The sequence below is a fragment of the Dasypus novemcinctus genome, chromosome 21, assembly GCF_030445035.2.
Source record: "Dasypus novemcinctus isolate mDasNov1 chromosome 21, mDasNov1.1.hap2, whole genome shotgun sequence".
Classification (NCBI taxonomy): Eukaryota; Metazoa; Chordata; class Mammalia; order Cingulata; family Dasypodidae; genus Dasypus; species Dasypus novemcinctus.
The window spans coordinates 42,288,108-42,312,488 of record NC_080693.1 but is presented as its reverse complement, the minus strand read 5'-3'; the positions used below and the strand labels follow the sequence as shown (position 1 = coordinate 42,312,488).

The 24,381-nt window shown below is 40.0% G+C and overlaps 1 protein-coding gene and 1 pseudogene across 4 annotated transcripts in view; both read right to left on the bottom strand.

Annotated features, from left to right (window-relative positions):
• Nucleotides 1-24,381, bottom strand: part of ACACA (acetyl-CoA carboxylase alpha) — a 413,948-nt gene that overhangs the window by 241,664 nt on the left and 147,903 nt on the right. The gene's annotated exons all lie outside the window — the stretch shown is intronic.
• On the bottom strand, nt 11,557-17,451 carry LOC139437212 (claudin-6-like; annotated as a pseudogene).

Genomic DNA, 24,381 nt, shown 5'->3' with positions numbered 1-24,381 from the left:
TAAAGCCCCTGGAACTTGATCACTCTACAATACAGTCTCTTTAATTAAAACTGCACTGAATATAGTCACAGTGTATTATTATTATCCCATTGCATATCCATGTAAAGAATTAAGCCAGGAGTTTTTCTTCAGATAGTTTTTGAGAACAAATTACTTCTATCTTTACTGACATGCCTTCTAATGATCATTGAAATCCCAAGTATATGCCCACCACACTATTACAAATCCCAGTTCCCTCAAGCAGAGAAAGAACGGATGAAGTAACTGATAGGATTATATTGATCTCAAAGGGGATATACTAAATAGACATATCTTAACATTATGAAAATGTAAAGATAAAATTCAGGATCCAGGAAGGGACAGGGCAAGAGTAAAGTTATTATCCCTTAGGAGAAACATTACAAAAATTTGAAAATACGGGAATGTCCATTTGATTGTTTTCCTATGTAAGTAATTTTTTAAAAGCTATGTAGAACTTAGAGTTTCATGAATTCAATAAGAAATGTGCTTATGCAACTAATAAGCAAAGTTGAATTACTTGGAAGGAAAATTTGACATTTACCAAGTAGTCTAAGGGATGATAGGCATTTTTATAAAAGGGTATACAAAACATTTATAAAGTCCCTAATAGCATAGTATCATGCAAATTTGTATAATCTTTTCTGTGCAGATAGTTTTAACTTGCTAACAAATAGAACAATGAGGGGCAAACACTACACATATTATTATAAAAGCATTAAGCAGTTAAACTCTACCCCACTGATAGTTTTTCAGTGTTTAACATCATGCTTTTAGGAAATTCTCAAAGCACCCTAGGAAAAACAGACTGATTTCCTTGGAACTTTCTGAATAGGAGAGAGGACATATAAAATCCCCTCAAGAGAAAGCAGGAAGTTAAGGCCAAAAAAGGTAATTTATGGACAAGTTTAAAAAAAGGGAAAATTTGTAGTTAAACATGGTAGACTAAACATAAATATTTTTCTCTCTCCATCTCAAAACCCAACAAAAATAAAAGGAAAAGAATGAAAAATACATGATATCCACAGGACACTGGGCTACACTGGCTGCCCAGAATAGGAGAAGAATCTACAGCAGATAAAACTGCCAACAAAATTGTGGTATTAGGCCAAGAGATAATTCAAAAAAAACATTATTCTTGCGGGAACATGTTAGTGTGGATGTGGTATATTTATTAAATAATACACAGTATAATGTGGACTTAGTAAGGGGTTCATAGTTTTCACATGACTGGAAAAGGAGTCCATGGAACAAAAAAGGTTAAGAACCCTGCTCTGAATAGACTGGAGCTGTGGGGGTAGCATGAGGGAGGTGGTTATGTTTCAGAGCACAGCTGAGGGCAGAAGTGAGACAACGTGTGAAAACAAGATCACCTGTAAGGATAGAATAGGTCTCAAAACAGTCACCTCCCATCTACCCCTGGATGCTATTAGAGAACGTGGTCTTCCAAAAGGAAGAAGTAAAGCAAGAAAAAGAAAGATAAGGGATGCAAAACAGGATCAAACACAGAAGTGAAAGGAATTCCCTAGATGACTTTGTGCAGCCAGTTCAAACTGGTGGAAGACAGATAGCTCTCAGAGAGATATCTCCTTGAAAACAAACTGGACAGATCACCTTTGTATTTAACCATTGAGCTTCAAAGTTCTGTCAGAGTTTGAAGATAAATTGCTTAATGCGCAGATAAGGAAGCAAAGAAAGACAAAATTTTTAGATGGAAAAAAATTCACAGGGGAGTGGATATAGCTCAAGTGGGTGAACGCCTGCTTCCCATATGAGGACATGGGTTCAATTCCTGGTACCTCCTAAAAACAAACAAATGAAAAAACCAGCTTTCATTAGGGAGCAGATGTAGTTCAAGTGGCTGAGTGCCTGCTTCCCATGTACAAGGTCCTAAATTCAATCCCTGGTACCTCCTTAAAAAAAAAAATTCACAAAAGGAAATATATTTCTAGAACAGTACCTAGCTTAGCTATGAATATTTACACAGACACAAAAAAGTAAATAATGAATATGGATTTAACCAAAAATTGTGAAGTAACCATTAAAAGGATGGGGAGACGGGATAGGAAATCATGTGTAGGTGACATGTAGACTGTATAAAAGAGCTAAATCCTCATTTTCCACAGAGGGAAGCCAATGGCTAACACCTAAAATTGAGAATTAAGAAATATCAGATAAACTTATTATTGTGAAATATAAAGAACAGAGCAACTAAATGATTTGAGGAGTAAGACTGAGGAGTAAGAACCAGGTAAATTGCTTTTATTTTCTTATTTGACTTTTAAAATTAGATTCCTGGGAAGCGAACTTGGCCCAATGGATAAGGTGTCCGCCAACCACATGGGAGGTCTGCGGTTCAAACCCCGGGCCTCCTTGACCTGTGTGGAGCTGGCCCATGCAAAGTGCTGATGGGCACAAGAAGTGCCATGCCACGCAGGAGTGTCCCCCACGTAGGGGAGCCCCACGCACAAGGAGTGAGCCCCATAAAGAGAGCTGCCGAGCACGAAAGAAAGTACAGCCTGCCCAAGAATGGAGCCGCATGCACAGAGAGCTGACACAAGATGATGCAACAAAAAGAAACAGATTCCTGGTGCGCTGATAAGGATAGAAGCAGTCACAGAAGAACACACAGCAAATGCACACAGAGAGCAGACGACTGGGGGGACGGGGGGACGGGAGGACAAGGAGAGAAATAAAAAATCTTTTAAAAAAAAGGCAAAACTGTTTGTAAAAATAATAATAATAATAATAAAATTAGGGAAGCGGACTTGGCCCAGTAGTTAGGGCATCCATCTACCACATGGGAGGTCCGTGGTTCAAATCCCGGGCCTCCTTGACCCATGTGGAGCTGGCCATGCGCAAAGAGTGCCCTGCCGCACAAGGGTGTCCCCGCGTAGGGGAGCCCCACGTGCAAGGAGTGCGCTCCTTAAGGAGAGCCGCCCAGGGTGAAAGAAAGTTCAGCCTGCCCATGAATGGCGCCGCCCACATGGAGAGTTGACACAGCAAGATGATACAACAAAAAGAAACACAGATTCCCGTGCCGCTGACAACAGAAGCAGACAAAGAACAACACACAGCAAATAGACACAGAGAACAGGCAACTGGTGGGGGGGAGAAATAAAATAAATAAATCTTTTAAAAAATAATAATAGGCGGTGGACTTGGCCCAGTGGTTAGGACGTCCATCTTCCACATGGGAGGTCTGCGATTCAAACCCTGGGCCTTCCTGACCCATGTGGAGTTGGCCCACGTGCAGTGCTGATGCGGGCAAGGAGTGCCATGCCACGCAGGGGTGTCCCGCGCGTAGGGATGCCCCATGTGCAAGGAGTGTGCCCTGTAAGGAGAGCTGCCCAGCGTGAAAGAAAATGCAGCCTGCCTAAGAATGGCGCTGCACACACGGAGAACTGACACAAGATGACACAACAAAAAGAAACACAGATTCCCGTGCTGCGTACAAAGAAGACGCATCAAATAGACACAGAGAACAGATAACCGGGGTGGGAGGGGAAGGGGAGAGAAATAAATAAATAAATAAATCTTTTTTTAAAAATAAAATAAAATAAAATTAGATTCCTGATAAAATTCTGTTCTTACACACATTATATATATACATTATATGTATACATACAAACATACATACATACAGACCAATAGACAAATATTCTTGTGTGTAGATGATCAGTAAGGTCCCTTTCAGTTCTAGAAAATCTTTCTCTCTTTTTCTTTATATACATAAAATCTCAGTTGCTTTTTACTTATTTGACTGTTAGGACAAGTGCTGTGTGGTTTCCCCCAAAATGGCAAATGAGGCAGTGGAAAGGAAAAGGAAACAATGATAGTCCTAAAGACAAATTTTGCCAATTCAGTGGAATTTTTTTTGTTTTTGCCCAGATCCAGTTTAATTTTCAGGTAATTTCGTTCAAAATAAAAACTATATGGGGGTGGTTGTTGGTGTGGGAGGAGTGGGGTGGGGGGATGGGGGGATGGGTGGTATACAGGAACCTCCTATGTTTTCTACAATGTAACCTTTTTTGTGATGTATGAATCTTGAAAAAAATACAATTTACAAAAATGATGGGGGTAGGGAAGTGGGGTGTGGATTATATGGGAACCTCTTATGTTTTTTTAATGTAACGTTCTATGTGTCTATTAACTTTAATAAAAAAGTGTTATTAAAAATAATAATAAAAATAAAAACTATAGACTACAAAAACAAACAAAAACCCAAAAAGATAATGGAAGGACCTTTAATGACTGTTTATCAAGCAAATCGTTCAGGTTTTTTATGTCAATCAAGTAGTAAAAAAACAGGAAAACCAAGCTCTGTAAAACCCCATGTTTCTGCTGGGGAGGCAGTGACGTGCAGGAAGCCTGAAGAATGCCCAAGAAGTTCTTACATCTCCCTCAGCCTGAGCTCTAATGGCAAGAAGAATGATTCCAAGGTGAGGGAGCTTGGCATCCTCAACAAACCCTCTGCAGCAGTGGCCTGCACCTTTCCTGGCCCCAGAGACACATTCTAATAAAATTTTCTGCAAAATCACCTTTAACAGGACATTATAGGGAAGCAGATGTGGCTCAACTGATAGAGCATCCACCTACCACACAGGAGGTCCAGGGTTCAACCCAGGGTCTCCTGGCCTGTGTGGTGAGCTGGCCCACATGCAATGCTGCCATGCACAAGGAGTGCTGTGCCACACAGGGGTGTTCCCTGCATAGGGGAGTGCCACGTGCAAGGAGTGAGCCCTGCAAGGAGAACCGCCCCATGTGAAAAAAAGCACAGCCCGCCCAGGAGTGGCACCACACACACGGAGAGCTGACACAGCAAGATGATGCAACAAAAAGAGACACAGATTCCCAGTGCTGCCGAGAATGCAAGCGAAAACAGAAGAACACATAGCAAATGGACACAGAGCAGACAATGGGGGAGGCAGGGGAGAGAAATAAATAAAAATAAATCTTTAAAACAAACAAGCAAAAAAACAAAACAGGACATTATACACTGCATAGAACTGATACCCTTCCCTCACATAGTTAAAGACATGTGATCCTTGAAAAACCAGCCAACCACAGTAAGCAAATTTGGCACAAACTGGCAAATCCCTTAAAAAAATAACAGCACAGTAATGCTTGATTTCAAAGAAGTTACAATATCTATCACACATGGGCTCAGATATGGTTCAACTTCTGAATGCATGATAAAAGTTTAGAAATTCAAGAAATTCAATGCCAGATTTTATTCATTACCTTAAAAAAAAGCCATCAATTTCTTATAGGTACAATAAATCCTCAAATTTCTCATAAATTTCAGGGCTTAGCTGTCACTGTCTTACTGTTTTTTGTTTTTTTTAAGTATATATTACCTCAAATATGGATGTAAAACTTACCTTTGGAGCATGTAGTATCTCATTATATTTTCCTCTGTGGAAACCTCCACACCAAGTCGACAAAGGAGTGACAGACTTTCTTCAGACTTTGGCCTTGTATACACAAGCCACAGTTCTTGCCCCTGTTGTAGCTGCTTAAAACCCAGGAGAAGAGATACTAATGCCTTCTGCCTTCTTGGCCCTGCTTCAGCCAGACTACAGTATTCCGAGTGGCTTCAAACTTCAATCTTTTTATCTACTCTGTCCCCAATTTCTGTATTTCCCTAAGTTTACTCTTCTTCTTATTTTCTCCCTAACTTTTGGCTTACATAGAGAATTAAGTCAATTTCCCAAGGGGAGTGATGGGGGAAGGGGGTGTTGGTGGTGGTGTAATAAGAGCTTGTGCAACCAGAAAATAGATCTTAGCAGCTCTGCTTTAGCTGCACCAAACATGTTTCAACAAAAGTCACTTTCTTCTGACAGTCACCACAGAAAAGCTCTACCTGGCTACCAGGAGCACATGACAGGGAGGGACCAAGGCAGAAAGAAGGCAAAGTGTACAAGGACAACTAAGCCAAGAAAATAATGGGGCATGAAATCCAGAGGGAGGAGGACAGCACAGACTAAGATAATTTCTGAGAACCAATCAAAACAAATAATGCTGATTTTTAGAATGTGATATGGGGAAAAGCAGGTCAGGAAGGAAAGAGAAAACAGGCCACTACTAAGGAACTTTGAATAAAGTAGATACCACAAATTTAATTTTCAGATCAAAGCAGTGATGTACAGACACACACATACAAAAATCTTTTAAACAACAAAATCTAAGCTTTTACTCACTAAAACTTGAAAATAAGAATGGAGGTGGTACCAACAGGAAAAAAAGGATGTGGATAAAATCCCTGAGTGGAAAAGGGCGCAGACAAATATTTTAGAGAAAGAGGCCTAACCCAGTATAAACAGGGAAGAAAGAGCCTGCCCAGAAAGACTACTGAGGCACATATATTGCTATAAAAGCAAATTTGGCACATACTGACAGATCCCTTAAAGAAATAAACACAACAAGACTTCAGTGATCTCTTAAGAGAGAAGCAAAAAAAGTTGAATGCCATACAATAATATCCTCATGCTTCTGCTTTTAATTAAGGAGAAGCTCATGATATTCCCCCCTTCTAATGGGAGGAAAAACAATGGCAGCTTAGAATCTACTGAATCACAATTTCCTGAGACAAGTCTCAGAACCAGTATAATTCACCAGTTCTATCTAACCTGAATCATACACAGTAGAAAAATTATTTCCCACTGAAATGCTGTATAGAAATATTTAATTATCTGATGGCAACAATTCAGAGAACACATTTACCTTCCAGAAAAACTCTCCAAAACAGAAATATACAAATACCTAGAGCAGAGATAGAAGATAAATGATTAAAACAAACCTCTATCTTAGGACATTCAGGTAACTCAACTTGAAAAGACTCATCAGGCCACTGAACATGACCACCAGCCATGATAAAAAAAAAAAAAAAAAAAGGAAATTCTGGGTTGTTCTCCATCTGCACTTTACATCATCCTTTCTACATAAGACATAATGCCCCAAAAGTCAAATTTACTTTTTCCTTCAAAGAACCAAGCTGACACAGAAGAGTTCTCCTATCTTTATATCTCTTTAGAATAACCAGTCTCAAAAACAAAGCAATGAAGTTCCTGTTCAGGACAGTTACAGAGACCACAAACTCAGGAGCAGCAAAAAATTTTATACACCCGAGTACCTCCAGATGCAGGCAGTTTCTTAAAAAGAATCATTCAATGCCTTTGGTATGTAAATTTGACATTCATAAAGCAAATAAAGCATTGACTATAGAATAAAATGGGCCATTTTGCACTCAACTGTATTAGAAAAATGTAATAAAGACTCAGTAGGGAAGCGGACATAGCTCAATGGTTAGAGTGTCCGCCTACCACATGTGGGGTCCACGGTTCAAATCCAGGGCCTCCTTGACCCGTGTGGAACTGGCCTATGTGCAGCGCTGATGCACGCGAGGAATGCTGTGCCACACAGGGGTATCCCCAGTGTAGGGGAGTCCCACGCGCAAGGAGTGCACTCCGTAAGGACAGCCTCCCAGAGCAAAAAAAGTGCAGCCTGCCCAGGAGTGGCGCTGCACACACAAAGAGCTGAAGCAGCAAGATGACACAATAAAAAGAGACACAGATTCCCGGTGCCGCTGACAAGAATAGAAGCAGACACAGAAGAACACACAGCAAATAGACACAGAGAACAGACAACTGGGGTGGGGGCAAGGGGAGAGAAATAAATAAAAATAATTCTTTAAAAAAAAAAGGGCGGTGGACTTGGCCCAGTGGTTAGGGCATCCGTCTACCACATGGGAGGTCCGTGGTTCAAACCCTGGGCCTCCTTGACCTGTGTGCAGCTGGCCCATGCGCAGTGCTGATGCGCACAAGGAGTGCTGTGCCATGCAGGGGTGTCCCCCGCGTAGGGGAGCCTCATGCGCAAGGAGTGCGCCCCGTAAGGAGAGCCGCCCAGCGCGAAAGAAAGTGCAGCCTGCCCAGGAATGGTGCCACATACATGGAGAGCTGACACAGCAAGATGATGCAACAAAAAGAAACACAGATTCCCGTGCCATTGAAAAAAAAGACTCAGTAATCAAGTTTGTGCTTCCTTTCACCAAAGGAATCTTCCTAAGACAACCAAACTACTAATACAGTATGCCAATCCAAAAATAAAGCTAGAGTTTCTACTCTTTTATGGATGCTGCTCACAATCCTTCTGTAAAATCAGAATGCAAGAAAGAAAGAGTACCATTCACCCCCCAAATTGAAAGCATCCTCATTTTAATCTACCATGAATTGAGTGTCCAAGGTAAGCACATACCTGGCACAAAATCCAACTAGAAGCCCACACTGATCACAGCTTTGTAACGTGCCAAGCACCAAAATTGACGTGGCAGTTTATCCAACAATGATGCATTTAGCTGCCTTAGTTGCAATGCAGTCTGAGTTATACTGCAGCACACATGGTGGGAGACTTTTATATTGGAGATTTTATAGACAAGAAATCTGGGATCAAGGATACACATTTGCCGAAAATCACCTGACCACATATACAGAGGTTTGTTTGTGGACTTGAAATTCTGTTCCACTGATTTATATGCCTATCCTTGCAATAATGCCACACTGTCTTAATAAACATGGCTTATCAAGGTTTCAAAATTGGGCAGTGTAAGTTCTCCAACTTTGCTTGCCACTTCAAAATTGTTTTGGCTACTCCAGGTCCTTTTGAGTTTCCAAGTAAATTTTAGGATCAGATTGTCAAACTCTACAAAAAAAAAAAAATTCTGCTAGGAGTTGATAGAGAGTAGGTGAATTTATAGATCAATTTACAAAGAAATGCTATCTGGATAATATTGAGTCTTCTAATTCATGAACATGAAATGTCTCTCCCATTTATTTATGTCTTCTTCAATTGCTCAGCAATGTTCTTCAATTTTCAATGTACAAGTTATACACTTCTTTTGTTAAATTTATTCCTAAGAGTTGGACTCCCATACTGGGAGGCCTGATGTGTTCTCAAACAGAGGGGAGGGTGTCTCTTGGGAGCATCGGTGGTTCCTAATAGGGGCGGACAGATTAGTGTGTCAAGCCCTCAGCATTATTGCAAGTGTGAATCTTGTCCTTCAAGGAGTGAAGCCTGGTGGTCACTGTGGGCCCTGACGGAGGGGGAAGGAGGAAAATAATAAATGGAAGTTGGGGGGCAATGGAAGTGTTCTGCATGATGTCGCAATGATAGATACAGGCCACATTAAATTTCATCAAAAACTTATTAAAGTGTATGGTCTAAAATGTAAACCATAATGTAAACCATGGTTAGTAGCTATGTTTCAACATTGTACATCAGTTGTAACAAATGTACTATCCACATGTAAAAAGGTCATTAATAGGGAAGGGGGAATAGGGGGTGGATGTTGGGTATATGGGAGTCCCCTATATTCTGTATGTGACTTTACTGTGACCTAAAACTTCTTTGAAGACATAATGGGAAAAAAAAGTAAGACACTGGGGAGAAAATGGAAGAAAATGCCACTGTACATACAGGACAATAGTTATTACAGTGATGAAAGGCAAAATGTTAAAAAAAAATTAAATATTTTTCATTTTTTTAATACTCCAATTTTTTTTTACTTTATTTTAGTTTTAGTTTTTCTATATTATTATGTATTTTATTTCTAATATTTAAGCCTATCATTACTATCTCATTTTCCTATTAATTGAATTTGGCAATATTCTTGGCTTCATTTTTGAAGAAGTTTTGGATCACAGAAGGGTTATAGCTATGGCAGGGGAGGATCACTGGTGTGGGGTATCAGTGATGGGAGACACATGGGAGGAAGTTCACCTGGGCACACATATAAAGTATATAAATATTTTCAAATGTTCATGGGGCATTACAACAATGGGTAGAGATTCACACAACAACCAAAAGAATACTGAATTCCCATCCTGGGGAGCTCTGCCACATTCTCTAATGGAACAGCAATAATCCCCCAAATACAGGGGCAATGACTAATGAAGAAGGATGGTCCATTGATATTGATGACTATACCTATGAGACTTTGCTCTTGAAATTGCAACTTACCCTAGCGTTGTACATCGCCTAAGAGTCCCGTCATGTTGCTCAAATGTGACCATTCTCTAAGCCGAACTCAGCATATAAATGCTTTACATTCCCCCAACTGTGGAACATGACTAGCGGGATGAGCCTTCCTGGCACCAAGGGATTACTACCAAGCACTGGCTGGTGATACAACTGGAAAAAGACCTTGAGGGAGAGGGGGAAATGGTAAAGACAAATGAGTTTATATGGCTAAGCGACTTCAAAATGAGTTGGGAGGTCAACAGAGGTAATGCTTATGCGCATCTCAGTAGGAAATCATAGAGAGCAAAAGTAGATATTATCCCAAATTGTGGGGCTCCGAAGGGCTACACTCAGGTCCTACAGTCATGGCAGATAGCTCCAGAGTTTGGTGCCTTGCCAGCAGGCCCTACTTTGGAGTTTGTGCTCCCAAATATGACAGAGTTGGACTTGATGTGACTTCTCTACACATGCCTCTTATATCCCTTTTATTTGAACTAATAGTTGGTGCTAGAGTTGTTATATGTCCAAGAGACTTGAATCTCTGGGCTGTTCATGTGCAAGCTGGGCCCTGAGCCTCAACAGAGTTTCAACACCTACTCTCCAGTTCATTGGACTCACCCAGGACAGCTAACAGGGAGATGAGGATGGACAACCATCACATCAAGGAACTGAGAGAGTCTACAACTTCAAGCAAGAGAGTCTCATCCATCAGTCACATGGGATTGAAGCCCACTCTCAATAAGAGGTGGAGTGGGCATCACCATCCCAGAATCCTCAGGATTGGGGAATAAAATATGGACTAGAGTGGACTTACTGGTATTCTACTATAGACTTATTGTAATGCTAGCAATGGAAGAAATTATATCATTGATGTGGAGACAGTGGCCCCTGGAGTTGCTGAAGGCAGGGAGAGGGAAAAAGAGGTGTAATATGGGGGTGCTTTCAGGACTTGGAATTGTCCTGAATGACACTGCAAAGACAGATACAGGACATTATATATCCTGCCATAGCCTGCAGAATGGAGTGGGAGAAAGTGTGAACTACCATGTGAACTATATAATCCATGTTGTGTGGCACTGCTCCAAAATGTGTTCATCAATTGCAATCAATGTACCACACTAATGAAGGAAGTCATTAGTGTGGGGAAAGGTGGGAGGTATGGAGAGTGGGGCATGTGGGAATCCCTTGTGGTTTTTTGTGTAGTATTTTATGTAGTCTGAGTATTTTTAAAAAATAAATAAAAAATATATTTTAAAAAATGTATTCCTAAGTATTTTATTTTTATGCTATTGTGAATGAAATTGTTTTCTTATTAAATTTTTAGATTGCTCATTACTAGTATATTGAAATACAATTGGTTTTTGTATATTGATCTTGGATCCTGTAACCTAGCTAAACTCATTTACATTTAAAAAATAACTTTATTGAACTATAATTCCTATACCATACATTTCACCCTTTTTTTAAAAGATTGATTGATTGATTTCCCCCCTCCCCCCCACTTCCCTTCCTCCTGCCCTGCTGATTTTGCTGTCTGTGTTGTCTTCTCTTCTCATTTCCTCTCCTCTAGGATTCACCAGGATTCAATCCTGGAGACCTCCATGTGGGGCAATGGCTCACCATGTGGCACTCGGGCGGGCACTGGCTTACCACACGGGCACTCACATGGGCACTGGCTCACCACAGGGGCACTCGCACAGGCACTGGCTTGCTGCGCAGGCACTCTTTCTCTTCTTCTTTTTTAACAGGAGGCCCCGGAGATCGAACTGAGGTCCTCCCATATGGTAGGCAAAAGTTCTATCACTTGAGCCACATCCACTTCCCCATTTCACCCATTTAAACTACGTAATTCAATGGTTTTCACATAGTTGTAAAACATCACCACAACCAATTTTAGAACATTTTCATTATCCCAGTAAGAAATCCCCTCCTACAGCAGTCATTTCCCATGCCCCCAATTGCTACCTAGTCCTAGAGAACCACTAATCTACTGTCTGCCTTTATAGATTTGCCTATTCTGGATATTTCATATAAAATGAATCATACCATAGGTGGTCTTTTGTGAATGGCTTCTTTCACTTAACATTATGTTTTCAATGCTTCAATATGTCATGTATTTGTACTTCATTCCTCTTTATGGCCAAAATAATACTCCAATGTTATCACATTTTGTTTGTCCATTTATGAGTTGATCGACATTTGGGTTATTTCCACCTACTTACTATTATTTTTTAAAGATTTATTTATTTATTTAATTTTCCCCCCTCCCCCGGTTGTCTGTTCTCTGTGTCGATTTGCTGCATTGTTTCTTTGTCCGCTTCTGTTGTCGTCAGCGGCACGGGAAGTGTGGGTGGCGCCATTCCTGGGTAGGCTGCACTTTCTTTCGTGCTGGGCGGCTCTCCTTATGGGGGCACTCCTTGCGCGTGGGGCTCCCCTACGCGGTGGACACCCCTGCGTGGCACGGCACTCCTTGCGCGCATCAGCACTGTGCATGGGCCAGCTCCACACGGGTCATGGAGGCCCGGGGTTTGAACTGCGGACCTCCCATGTGGTAGACCGACGCCCTAACCACTGGGCCAAGTCCGTTTCCCGCTACTATTATGAATAACATTGCTATGACTATTCATACCCAAGTGTTTGTGTGGACATATAGTTTCATTTCTCTTAGGTAAATAACTAGGAATGGAATTAACTGGGTCATATGGGAACCCTGTTTAACATTTTTAGGAATTGCCAAACTTTTCCAAAGTGGCTGCACCATTTTACACTCCATGAGTAATGTTTATGGGTTCCATATTTTTGACATCCTTAACAATACTTGCTGTAGTCTTTTTTAATTGTAACCAGATTAGTAGGTGTGAAGTGGTAATTCATTATGGTTTTGATTTGCATTTCCCTAAATAACTTACAATGCTGAGCATGTTTTCATGTGCCATTTGTGTATCGGGCTATTTGTCTTTTCATTATTGAGTTGCAAGAGTTCTTTATATATTTCAACACCTGAATATATACCAGTCCCTTATCAGGTATTTGATTTGCAAATATTTCCTCCCGTTAGATGGGTTGTCTTTTCATTTTCTTGGTATCATTTGCAGTACAAAAGTTTTAAATTTTGACGAAGTCTAATTTATGTAACTTTTCTTTTATAATTTGCATTTTTTATGTGATACGTAAGAAACTCATTTCCTAATCTAACAAATATTTATTTCTATGTTTTCTTCTAAGAGCTTACATTTTTAACTTTTACATTTAGCTCTTTGATCCATTTCAAGTTAATTTTTGTATGTTATGAAGCAAAGATTCATCTTCATTTCTTAAAATGTGGATCAAGTGTGTGCCAGTATCAATTGTTAAAGGGCTCTTCTTTTCCCCTTGAATTGTCTTGGAACACTGGTTGAAAATCAACTGACCATAAAATGTAAGAATTTATTACTGGACTTTCAATTCTATTCCATTGATCTTTTTTTTTTAATGATAATATTCTATCTTTTTTATTATCTTATATATATATTTTATTTTTATTTTTTAAAGATTTATTTTTTTAATTTTTATTTATTTCTCTCCACAACTTTTATTATACACTTTTTAATGTATATTCATGTATGAATGATATACTTCAATAAGATTTTATTTTAAAAACAGAAAAGAAAAACTTTTAATGGCTTTCAACAGACTTCCAAAGGAAAAGCATGTATTTGAATCCCTTGCACTCTTTCTACATTTAGATTTTTCTGTATTCATATGCAACTTTAATGGTTTTAAAGCTAGTTATTTGTTTGGAAGGGAAAAAGGGAGCATGGTATGTTTAATAGTTAGCTTTTGTGGGTAGATATTGAGATCTTTTAATTTTCAAAATCATAAATATTTTTACTATTTGAAAATTTTTATATCAGGCATTAATTTTGAAAAAATAATTTTAAAAGAACATTAAAAAAGACATTTTAGAGTAGTTTTCAGCTTACAGAAAAATTGTACAAAATGTACAGATAGTTCCCATATATCCCCACTCACCGTTCCCCCACATACAGTGTCTATTTTAACATCCTGCATTAGCGTGGTACATTTGTTATGATTGATGAACTAATACTGACATATTAATATCCAGTTTATATCAGGTTTCAGTTGTATGGATTTTGACACATGCATAATTTCATGTATCTACCATTACCTTATACAGAATAAGTCACTGCTCTAAAAATCCCATGTTCCACCTATTCATCTCTCCCCTTGTCCTGAACCTTATAACTTGCAACCACTGATCTTTCTACTGTCTCTATAGGTTTGTCTTTTCTAGAATGTAATATAGTTGAAATCATATCACATTATGTTGCCTTTTCAGATTGGCTTCTTTCACTTAGCAACATGCATTTGAGGTTCCTCCATATCTTTTCATAGCTTGATAGCTCATGTCTTTTTATCACTGAATAATATTCCATCACATGGATGCATCACAGTTTACCCATTAACCTACTGAAGGACATCTTGGTTATTCCAATTTTGGGAAATTATGAATAAAAGCTTCTATAAACATTCATATTGGTTTTGGGGTGGACATAAGTTTCTTAGCTCATTTGAGTAAATATCTAGAAGACTGATTACTGGATGGTATAGTAAGATTATGTTTAGCGTTGTAAGAAATTGCCAAACAGTCTTCCAAAGTGGCTGACCTATTCATTATAACTACCAGCAATGAATGAGGGCTCCTGTTGCTCCACATCCTCACCAGCATTTGATGATTTTGGTGTTTTGCGTATTAGCCATTCTAATTGGTATGTAGTACTATCTTGTTGTTTTAATTTGCAGCTCCGTAATGACATATGGTGCTGAGCATCTTTTCATATGCTTACTTGCCATCTGTATATTTTTGGTGAAATGTCTGTTTAGTCCTTTTGTCCACTTTTTAATTAAGTTGTTTGTTTCCTTATTGTTCAGTTTTAATGTTGTTTTCTGGATTGTTGTGGTTTTTTTTTTGTATGTTTTGGATATGAGTGTTTCATCAGATATGTGTTTTGCATATATTTTCCCCCAATCTGTGGCTTGTCTTATCATAATCTGAACAGTGTCTTTTGCAGAGAGGTTTTTAATTTTAGTGGAGTCCAAATTAAACTAGAGCAATTGAGGTAGTAGTTGGAATTAGATGACATAAAAAGTAACTGGACAGAACTTTATAGGAGCAACGCTTCCATAACTTGTTGAGCTTCCCTTTTCTGTTTTGTTTTTTTAATTTGACATTTTGGGGGGAAAAAAACTCATTTCCAAACTCAAGATCACCTAGATTTTCTCCTATATTATCTTCTAGAAGTTTTAAATTTTTCATTTTATATTTAAGTCTATAATCCACTGTGAATTAATTTTTGTGGAAGGTGTAAGATCACTGTCTAAATTCATTTTGTTGCATGTGGATGTCTAGTTTTTCCCACATCCTTTCTCCACTGAATTGCCTTTTCTCCTTTATTAAACATCAGTTGACTATATTTGTATGGGGTCTACTTCTGGGCTCTCTATTCTTTTCCATTGATCTACTCTATTATTTTTCTAATACCACACTGTCCTGGTCTCTATAGCCTTAGTAAGTCTTGTAGTTGGGACATGTCAATCATCCAATTTTGTTCCTGTTAAATACTGAAAGGGTCAGAGATCTACTGTATAGCCAGGACTCCAGGAGGGAGTGTGGTACCAGAATGTAGAAGATGGTCAGGTAATGCTGAGGTGGAGGTTCTTTGGTAACATATCTGCTGCTCTTCTAGATGCTGAGGTTCAAGAAGCCATGGGAGGGTCCTAGAGGCTTGCCAGGGAGTGGGGTGTCCCTGTAAGTCCAGAGAAGTCCCTCCTGCAACAGCAGCTTCTCTTGGGGACAGGCATCTGCTGCTAAAGAAAGTAGCCCTTCACACTGGGTCTACAGCTCCAGATTTTTGCCTACAAAATGAGGATGTATCCAAAGGCTCCATTTTCCAGGGTTTAGAGGAGGAGGGGAAAGAAGATCCAGAAACTCCAAAACATCACCTCTTTGGCTGCATTATCCAATGGTAGACATATCAGCAGCAGAAGCCAGGGTAGGAATGAGTCATCTTCTGGGCTCAGTTATCCGATGCATTAAAAAAAAATGCCCCTAGGAAAATTAAAACACCAAAAAAGCAAATACAAAAGATAAAAATCAATCCCTGGGAAGCAGATATGGCCCAAGCAATTGAGCTCCCATCTACCATATAGGAGGTCCAGGGTTTGATGCCTAGGGCCCCCTGGTGAAGGCGAGCTAGCCCACAGGGAGTGCTGGCCTGTGGGGAGTGTGCTCCGTGCAGAAGTGCTACCCCACACAGGAGTGCTGGCCCATGCAGAGAGCTGGTGCAGCAAGATGATGCAACAAAAAGAGACACAGATGAGAGATAAAAAGACGCAGCATATCAGGGAGCTGAGGTGGCACAAGAGAATGATCACCTCTCTCCTACTCTGAAAGATCCCAGGATCAGTTCCCGGAGCTGCCCAATGAGAATACAAGCAGACAAAGAATAATACACAGCAAATGGACACAAAGAGCAGACAATGGGGGTGGTCGGGGGTGGGGATAAATAAATCTACAACTCTTTAAAAAAAAAAAAACAACAACCCCATCCCAAAGCTGTTAAGTATCACCATCGCTTGGATGACTCCAGTTCAAGGGGGAAGGTTCTGTTATCAAGGGAGCCCCACTTCTCCAACCTCCTCAGACGTAATTCTTGGTGGGCCCCAAGAGGTGCCATGCAGGGCAGATGCCAAGTAGCAGACCATGTAATGTCTGGAGTTCTGAAATCCCCCAGAGGGGAATATGCAGCATAGCAGCATGCCACCCAAAGGCCCAGCTCCTGCCTTTGAGCTTTGGCCACAAGGAGGTTGTTGAAGTTGTAGATGATGTGTGGGCTGTTCAGCAGACTGGGATAAGGGTAAGGACCCCCAAGAAGATGATCCAGGGGTGAGCACCAGATGGGCCTTGTAGTCCTTGTTTTCCATGAAGGTGGTGCATTGGTCCTGACAAGGTAGACCAGCAGGCTAAGCAACGACTGCAGGAAGACAATGATGCAGAAGGCATGGGTAGCCTGCAGTTCCTGGGGCAGCACCAGCGAGTCATACACGTTGCACTGCCATCTGGCTGGTACTCTGTACCACACAGGACATCCACAGCCCCTCCCATACCATCTGGCCCCACCACAATGCTGTTGCCAATGAAGGGGTCACCCTTTAAAGGGGCAGGGCATAGAACACCAGGGCATTCACTCAGCCGAGCAGTAGCACAATGATCCCCACAATTTACAGTCCAGCCAAGGCCACAGCAAGGCAGAGTAGGGCTGAGGAGTCTAGAGACTTTGCAGGAGCTGGCAAAGTGTTTATTCTGGGTCTTTTGCCTTTCCATTGAAACTTAAGAATCTGTTTATCAATATCCATAATATATCATGCTGGAATTTTGAGTGGGATTGCACTGAATCTATAGAACTGACATCTTAACAATACTGAGTCTTCCAATCCATGAACATGGAATATCTCTTAATTTATTTAGCTCTTCTTTACTTTCTTTCATCAGAGTTTTGTAGTTTTCCTCATATAAAGCTTCAGATTTTAATATATTTTTCTTTTCTTGAATTTTTTTTTTGGTGTTTAAAATTTTTTTGTTTTTTAGAGGAGTTATAGGTTTATAGAAAAATCATGCAGAAAGCACAGAGTACTCATATACCTTCTTCCTGCCACCTACAGGTATTGCATTTTCAAGTTCAAATTCCATTCAATTCTTCCTGGTATAAAGGAAAGCAACCGACTTTTTTTTTTTCATTTCTCTCCCCCTACAAGTTGTCTGCTCTGTGTCCATTTGCTGGATGTTCTTTCTTTGTGTGTGTCCGCTTGTATTCTTGTTAGCAGCACCAGGAATCTGTGTCTCTTTTTGTTACGTCATCTTGCTGCGTCAGCTCTCGATGTGTGTGTGGTGCCACTCCTGGGCAGGCCGCACCTTTTTCGTGTGGGTGGCTTTCCACACAGGGTGCACTCCTTGTGCGTGGGGCTCCCCCACACCATCCCTGCATGGTATGGCACTCCTTGCGTGCATCAGCACTGCGCATGGGCCAGTTCACCACATGGGTCAGGAGGCCCTGGGTTTGAACCCTGGACCTCCTGTGTGGTAGGTGGACGCTCTATCCATTGAGTCAAATCCACTTCCCAGCAACCGCCTTTTGTCTACAACTTTGCTATAATTGCTTATTCATTACAGGATTTTTTTTTTTTTTGGTCAATTCTTTGAAATTTTCTACATAGACGATCATGTTATCTGCAAAGAATTATAATTCTATCTTCCTAATCTGTAAACCTCTTATTTTATTTTATTTTCTTATTCCATTAGCTATGACTTCCAGTATGATGTTGAACAGGAATGGTGAGAGGAGGCATCCTTGTCTTGTTTCTAATCATAGAAGGAAAGCATCTAGTTTCTCACCATTAATAATGTTTAATAATTTAAACTTAACAGTTTAAAGTGAAAGACTAAAAAAAAGAGAATCTGTTTCTTTCCAAGTCAAACTCTAACATACATAGCTAAAACCAGAAAACTCTGCTTTTCAAAGTTTTTAATACAATAGTACTGTACTTTACAATGTTCAATTCCATCATGATTATAGAATTCACTAAAATTATTAGTACAAGGTCAAATTATTCTGCAACAATTGCTATAAGTGTAGAAGGGTAAATCTTTTATTTTTCCTTCCAGTTCTATATCTTTGAACTATTTCTAACAGGCACACACTTTCATGATTTCCTAGCTTCCTTATCTTTTTTTAAAAGATTTATTTATTATTTATTTAATCCCCCCCTCCCCCAGTTGTCTGTTCTCTGTGTCTATTTGCTGCGTCTTGTTTCTTTGTCCGCTTCTGTTGTCGTCAGCAGCACGGGAAGTGTGGGCGGCGCCATTCCTGGGCAGGCTGTACTTTCTTTCCGCTGGGCGGCTCTCCTTATGGGCGCACTCCTTGCGCGTGGGGCTCCCCTACGCGAGGGACACCCCTGCGTGGCACGGCACTCCTTGCGCGCATCAGCACTGCGCATGGGCCAGCTCCACACGGGTCAGGGAGGCCCAGGGTTTGAACCGCGGACCTCCCATATGGTAGACGGACGCCCTAACCACTGGGCCAAGTCCGTTTCCCTAGCTTCCTTATTATAAGATGCTGTCACATGAAAATAGAGTATCTAACAGATTAAAGAAATTTAAGGCTCATATTCACAATTATGGCCCTGGAATGAATACTGATTTGGATGAACCAGCATTCTGGGGTCAACTGGAGAAATATGGGAATATGGTGTGTATGTTAGATGAAACGAAAATTTATTGACACAAAGAAGTGGAAATGTTGACAAAAAAAGATTATAAAACAGTATGTACAGTATGGTGTCATTTCAGTAAAAGAAATGCATATATGTATATGTGTAGAAAAGGATCCAAAAGACCATAGACTACAGTGTTAGCTGGGAAAATCCTTAGGTGGTGGATATGTGAGGATTTATTTATGCTTCCTGTATTTAGTTTTTAATTTTCTGTATTAATTCTTTAATAAAGTGTTATTTTAAAATGCATTTGCTAAATTCTACCCCTTTTAAATAAGGCTGAAATTTATTAGAAAAGAATTGATCAAAAAGAACATCAGGATATCTATTATACCCAGATTTCCAATTCAGTGAAGTGATTAACAGTATGAGCTCTACCTGGATTCAATAACCAGCTTGGCCAAGACTAGCTGTGTGACCTTTGGCACATTATTTAACCTGTCTCAGTTTCTAATCCTGTAAAATGTAGATTTTAGTACAACAATATCTGCCTCATGGTTATTGTAAAGATTAACTGTGTATTCCACATAAAGTACAGCAGAGTGCCTGGCACATAATAAAGCCCTTGATAAATGTTGCCGTTTGTTTTTTCCCATGATTACTAAGAAAAAATGACTACTAGTTCTTAAAGATGATGTGAAAAAATGAGATAAGATGTAGCAGCAATAGTTCAACCTTGTCTCTCACTATTCTTGTCCCCTAAACTTTCCTCTTTACCTACTGGGAGTAGAAACTGAAAGACCACTCCCAGACTCTCTCAGAATCTCATCCTAACACCATTATCTCCTGTGGACAAAGGTCTGCACAACTCTAAATAAACTTAAAAAGAAATTTTTTTTAAGTCTACAAGCGTAATAACTAGGAGCTGATCCTAAACGTATTAGTACACCTGTCTATATTCCATGACTGGTATCCTGGGAGTAATTTTACAGGTTATTTCTAATTACAAAATAGTTTCAAAATGCTCCAGTTAGATTCTCCCGAAGAGCTCAAACACCTTATAGGCAATCTTACATTTGAATTCTCGCTTTTCTAAGATATTGGTAAAGTACTTTTCTTACTAGACCAAAAAGGAGATGGTAACAGAACTAATCTTCAAAGAACCCTTTTTGAGTGAACTCAGCCACACTCTCCTTCCAAAACAGCAATTACTGTCTTGAACTCCAGCTAGAAAACATCTTTTGCAGGATTTATGTATATACAAATAGCAATTACAGATTATTCTCAAAGTTGTTAACCAAATGTACTTACTGTATTAGTCAGCCAAAGGGTGCTGATACGAAATACCAGAAATCGGTTGGCTTTTATAAAGTATATTTATTTGGGGTAGGAGCTTACAGTTATCAGGTCATAAACCATGAGTTACTTCCCTTACCAAAGTCTTTTGCCATGTGTTGGAGCAAGATGGCTTCCAAAGTCTGCCAGAGTTCAAAGTCTTCCTGGGTTCCTCCCTTCCTGGGGCTTGCTTCTCTTCAGGCTCAGGGTTTCTCTCTTCTCAGGGCTTGCTTCTCTCCAGGATCAGGGTTCCTCTCTTCCTGGGGCTTGCTCCTCTTTTCTCACAACCAAGCTTCTCTGTGTGCTTACTTCCTGGGGCTCTAGCTCAAGGCTCCAACAGCAAAAACTTCAATTCTGTGATGCAGACTTGGCCCAATGGATAGGGAGTCCGCGTACCATATGGGAGGTCCACGGTTCATACCCTGGTCCTCCTTGACCCGTGTGGAGCTGGCCCATGTGCAGTGCTGATGTGCACAAGGAGTGCCGTGCCACGCAGGGGTGTCCCCCATGTAGGGGAGCCCCACGTGCAAGGATTGCACCCCATAAGGAGAGCTGCCCAGCGCGAAACAAAGTGCAGCCTGCCCAAGAATGGCGCCGCACACACGGAGAGTTGACACAAGATGACGCAACAAAAAGAAACATAGATTCCCAGTGCCGCTGATAAGGATAGAAGCAGTCACAGAAGAATACGCAGTGAATGGACACAGAGAGCAGACAACTGGGGGCGTGGGGGGAGGGGAGAGAAATAAATAAATAAATAAATAAATCCTTTAAAAAAAAACAACTTCAATTCTGTCCTTTGCCATGTCTTTTATCTGTGAGTCCCCACCCACCAAGGGGCAGGGACTCAACACCCTACTGATATGGCCCAATCAAAGCCCTAATAATAATTTAATCATGCCCAGGTACAGACCAGTTTACAAACATAATCTAATATTTCTTTTTGGAATTCATCAATAATAGCAAAACTGCTTTACTTACTAAGCATAAAATATTACTCATTAGCCATTTTGAGCATATATCTTAAGAACTTAAAAAGGAAAATTCCAATGGAATTTCAAATATGAAATTATAGGATTAAATGTTTTAAAAAACCACACTACCCTAGAGGTAAAAGATGCAAATGTGGGATTAAACTGTTTCCAATTGGACTTCAACCAGGAATTTAACATACTAGTCGACAAACTGATTACAATCCTGAAGTGGGGTGATCTTGACTGCATTTTAAGTATGCAGAACACTCTGACCTCAAGTGGCAATGTACAAAGAACTGCCAATATTCACACAGTTAGATGGCTCTATTATATGTCACCAAACTGCATACTAGTTTTTATAATTATCCTTAACAGAGTCAGTTATCCTTAACAGTCTATCTTCTAAATTTTTAAAATGCTAATAATGAGGTTCACAAATATATTAACACCTCATGGATCTAACCTAAAAATAAAAAAGCAGAAACACAGTTGTCTACAGTGAGGCCTATATCTTTCCACCAAGTTTTAACTGCATTCTTAGGGCCTTATTTTCAAATGTTTGGATCATAAAACTTAGAAAGTGATTCATCCAATCTTTCATTGGTACTCTAGAAAGGCCCTAACCACATGATGCAAGTCATCTCCATTCCTGGAAAAAAATCTATGTTCTATTTTTGCTATCCATCATCCATCACATCTACTGACTTTAGCAACTAAAGACCAATCACTAGACTTGCCCACTTTCATCTTATATTACGGCAATCACTTAGTTTCAGATGACCTACAGTTAGGAATGTAACTCTCTTAGGAATGTAATTGTGCCCTTGATGTATATCAATCTTTGAAGGTTTAGGCTATTCATTCTAGGAGCTGATCCTAAACTCAACCAATCTCTATTTAACTTTGGATTCAAGGAGTGAAAAGGAGATATCTAAACCTATATTCTCATTTTCATAGATAAGGAAAATGAAGTCCAAGGAGGTAACATGAATTGTCTCTGGTCACACAGCATGAATTCCTCAATTTGACTCAATTTAAATTACCTCCAAGGACAATACACCCAAAAGTGACTTAAAGAATGGATCAAGAGAGAGCCTTTGGAATATTAGCTGCCTAAGAAATAAATGGGAAAAGGCACTGTCTCCTTCCCCAGATGCTAATTCACACTTCAATCCATGGCTCCTCCTTGAGGTATGGACATGAGTTTTGCAAGAGCAAGGCATACTAAAAAATTCCTAGATGCTCACAGTACTGACCACACAGTCTTTGCACAAGAGCCATCAACTTTGGGAATAACGTGGTAACTACAAACTACCTGTAATACCATCAGCTGAGTTTCCTTTAATGACATTATTTTACCTTTGCCAAACTCACAGTTTCATAATCCAAGGAGCGGATATTATGTTTCACATTGTCTTAAATTGAACAAATTTCTCAAGGTGCTGTATGACTTTAAAGAGTTAGATTTAACCCATTGTTTCTCAACAGGGGTGCCATGGCATTTTGGAAAGGCCAGTTCTTGCTTGGGTGGGATTATATAGTGCTTTGCAGAAGGTTCAGCATAATTGGTCCTCTGTTCTCTAAGTGTAAGTAGCCCTCCAATATTAAGCTTCAGGTCAACCATTAAGTGAACTATGAAGTAATAAAAATGTTTACTTAAAGACCTAACCCATTTTCCCTGCCACTAAATACTTCCTTCCATTCCTCTTTTTAAACCAGAGATTAAATACAATACTTTAAAACTCCATAAAATCAACTTTGTCTGAACCAGCTAAGTAAACAAACCAGCTATAAATTATAATTATGACACTGGTTATGATCAAGGGAGTAGAAAAGTTACTGAACAGGGATCAGGAAATCTGAGTTTGAATTCTAGTTTTCTGTCTATTCAACAACCTTTGTTAAGTTTTTTCCCCTCTTTGGGCTTCAGTTTTCTCACCTATTAAAAAAAGGGAGGCGAGGTAGGAACTGGACTAAATTATCTTTCCAGTTCACTAAAGTTCTAGGAATCTGTTAAGTAAATACAATTAACTTGCTTTTTTTCTTTTCTTTTAATCTCCACATGGCTAAACATCTCTCAAAAGCCAGAGGGCAGGATAGCTACATCCAGTCAAGACTCAGTTTGGGATTTCACTATGGAGTCTGTGGATATTCTTGAGTGCATAAAAAGGAGCTAACTTATTTTTATTTTTATTTTTTTAGATTTATTTTAATTCTCCCCCCACCCCCGCCCCAGTTGTCTGTTCTCTGTGTCTATTTGCTGCATGTCCTTTTTGTCCGCTTCTGTTGTTGTCAGCGGCACGGGAATCTGTGTTTCTTTTATTTTGCGTCATCTTGCTGCATCAACACTCCATGTGTGTGGCGCCATTCCTGGGCAGGCTGAACTTTCTTTCGCACTGGGCGGCTCTTCTTACAGGGCGCACTCCTTGTGCATGGGGCTCCCCTATGCGGCGACACTCGTGCATGGCAGGGCACTTCTTGTGCGCATCAGCACTGTGCATGGGCCAGCTCCACACAGGTCAAGGAGGCCTCCCATGTGGTAGACGGACACCCTATCAACTGGGCCAAGTCCACTTCCCAGAGCTAAATTATTTGAAGACCCATTAATAACAGAAGCACCAAGATAATAACAGTAGCAATCACCACCTTAATTTACATTTATCTAGGCTAGACCTTTAATCTCAACCCTGGCTACTCATTAGAATCATCTGGATAGTGTTAAAAAAACAAACAAACCTGGCTCCAAGACAAATCAAGACCAAATGAA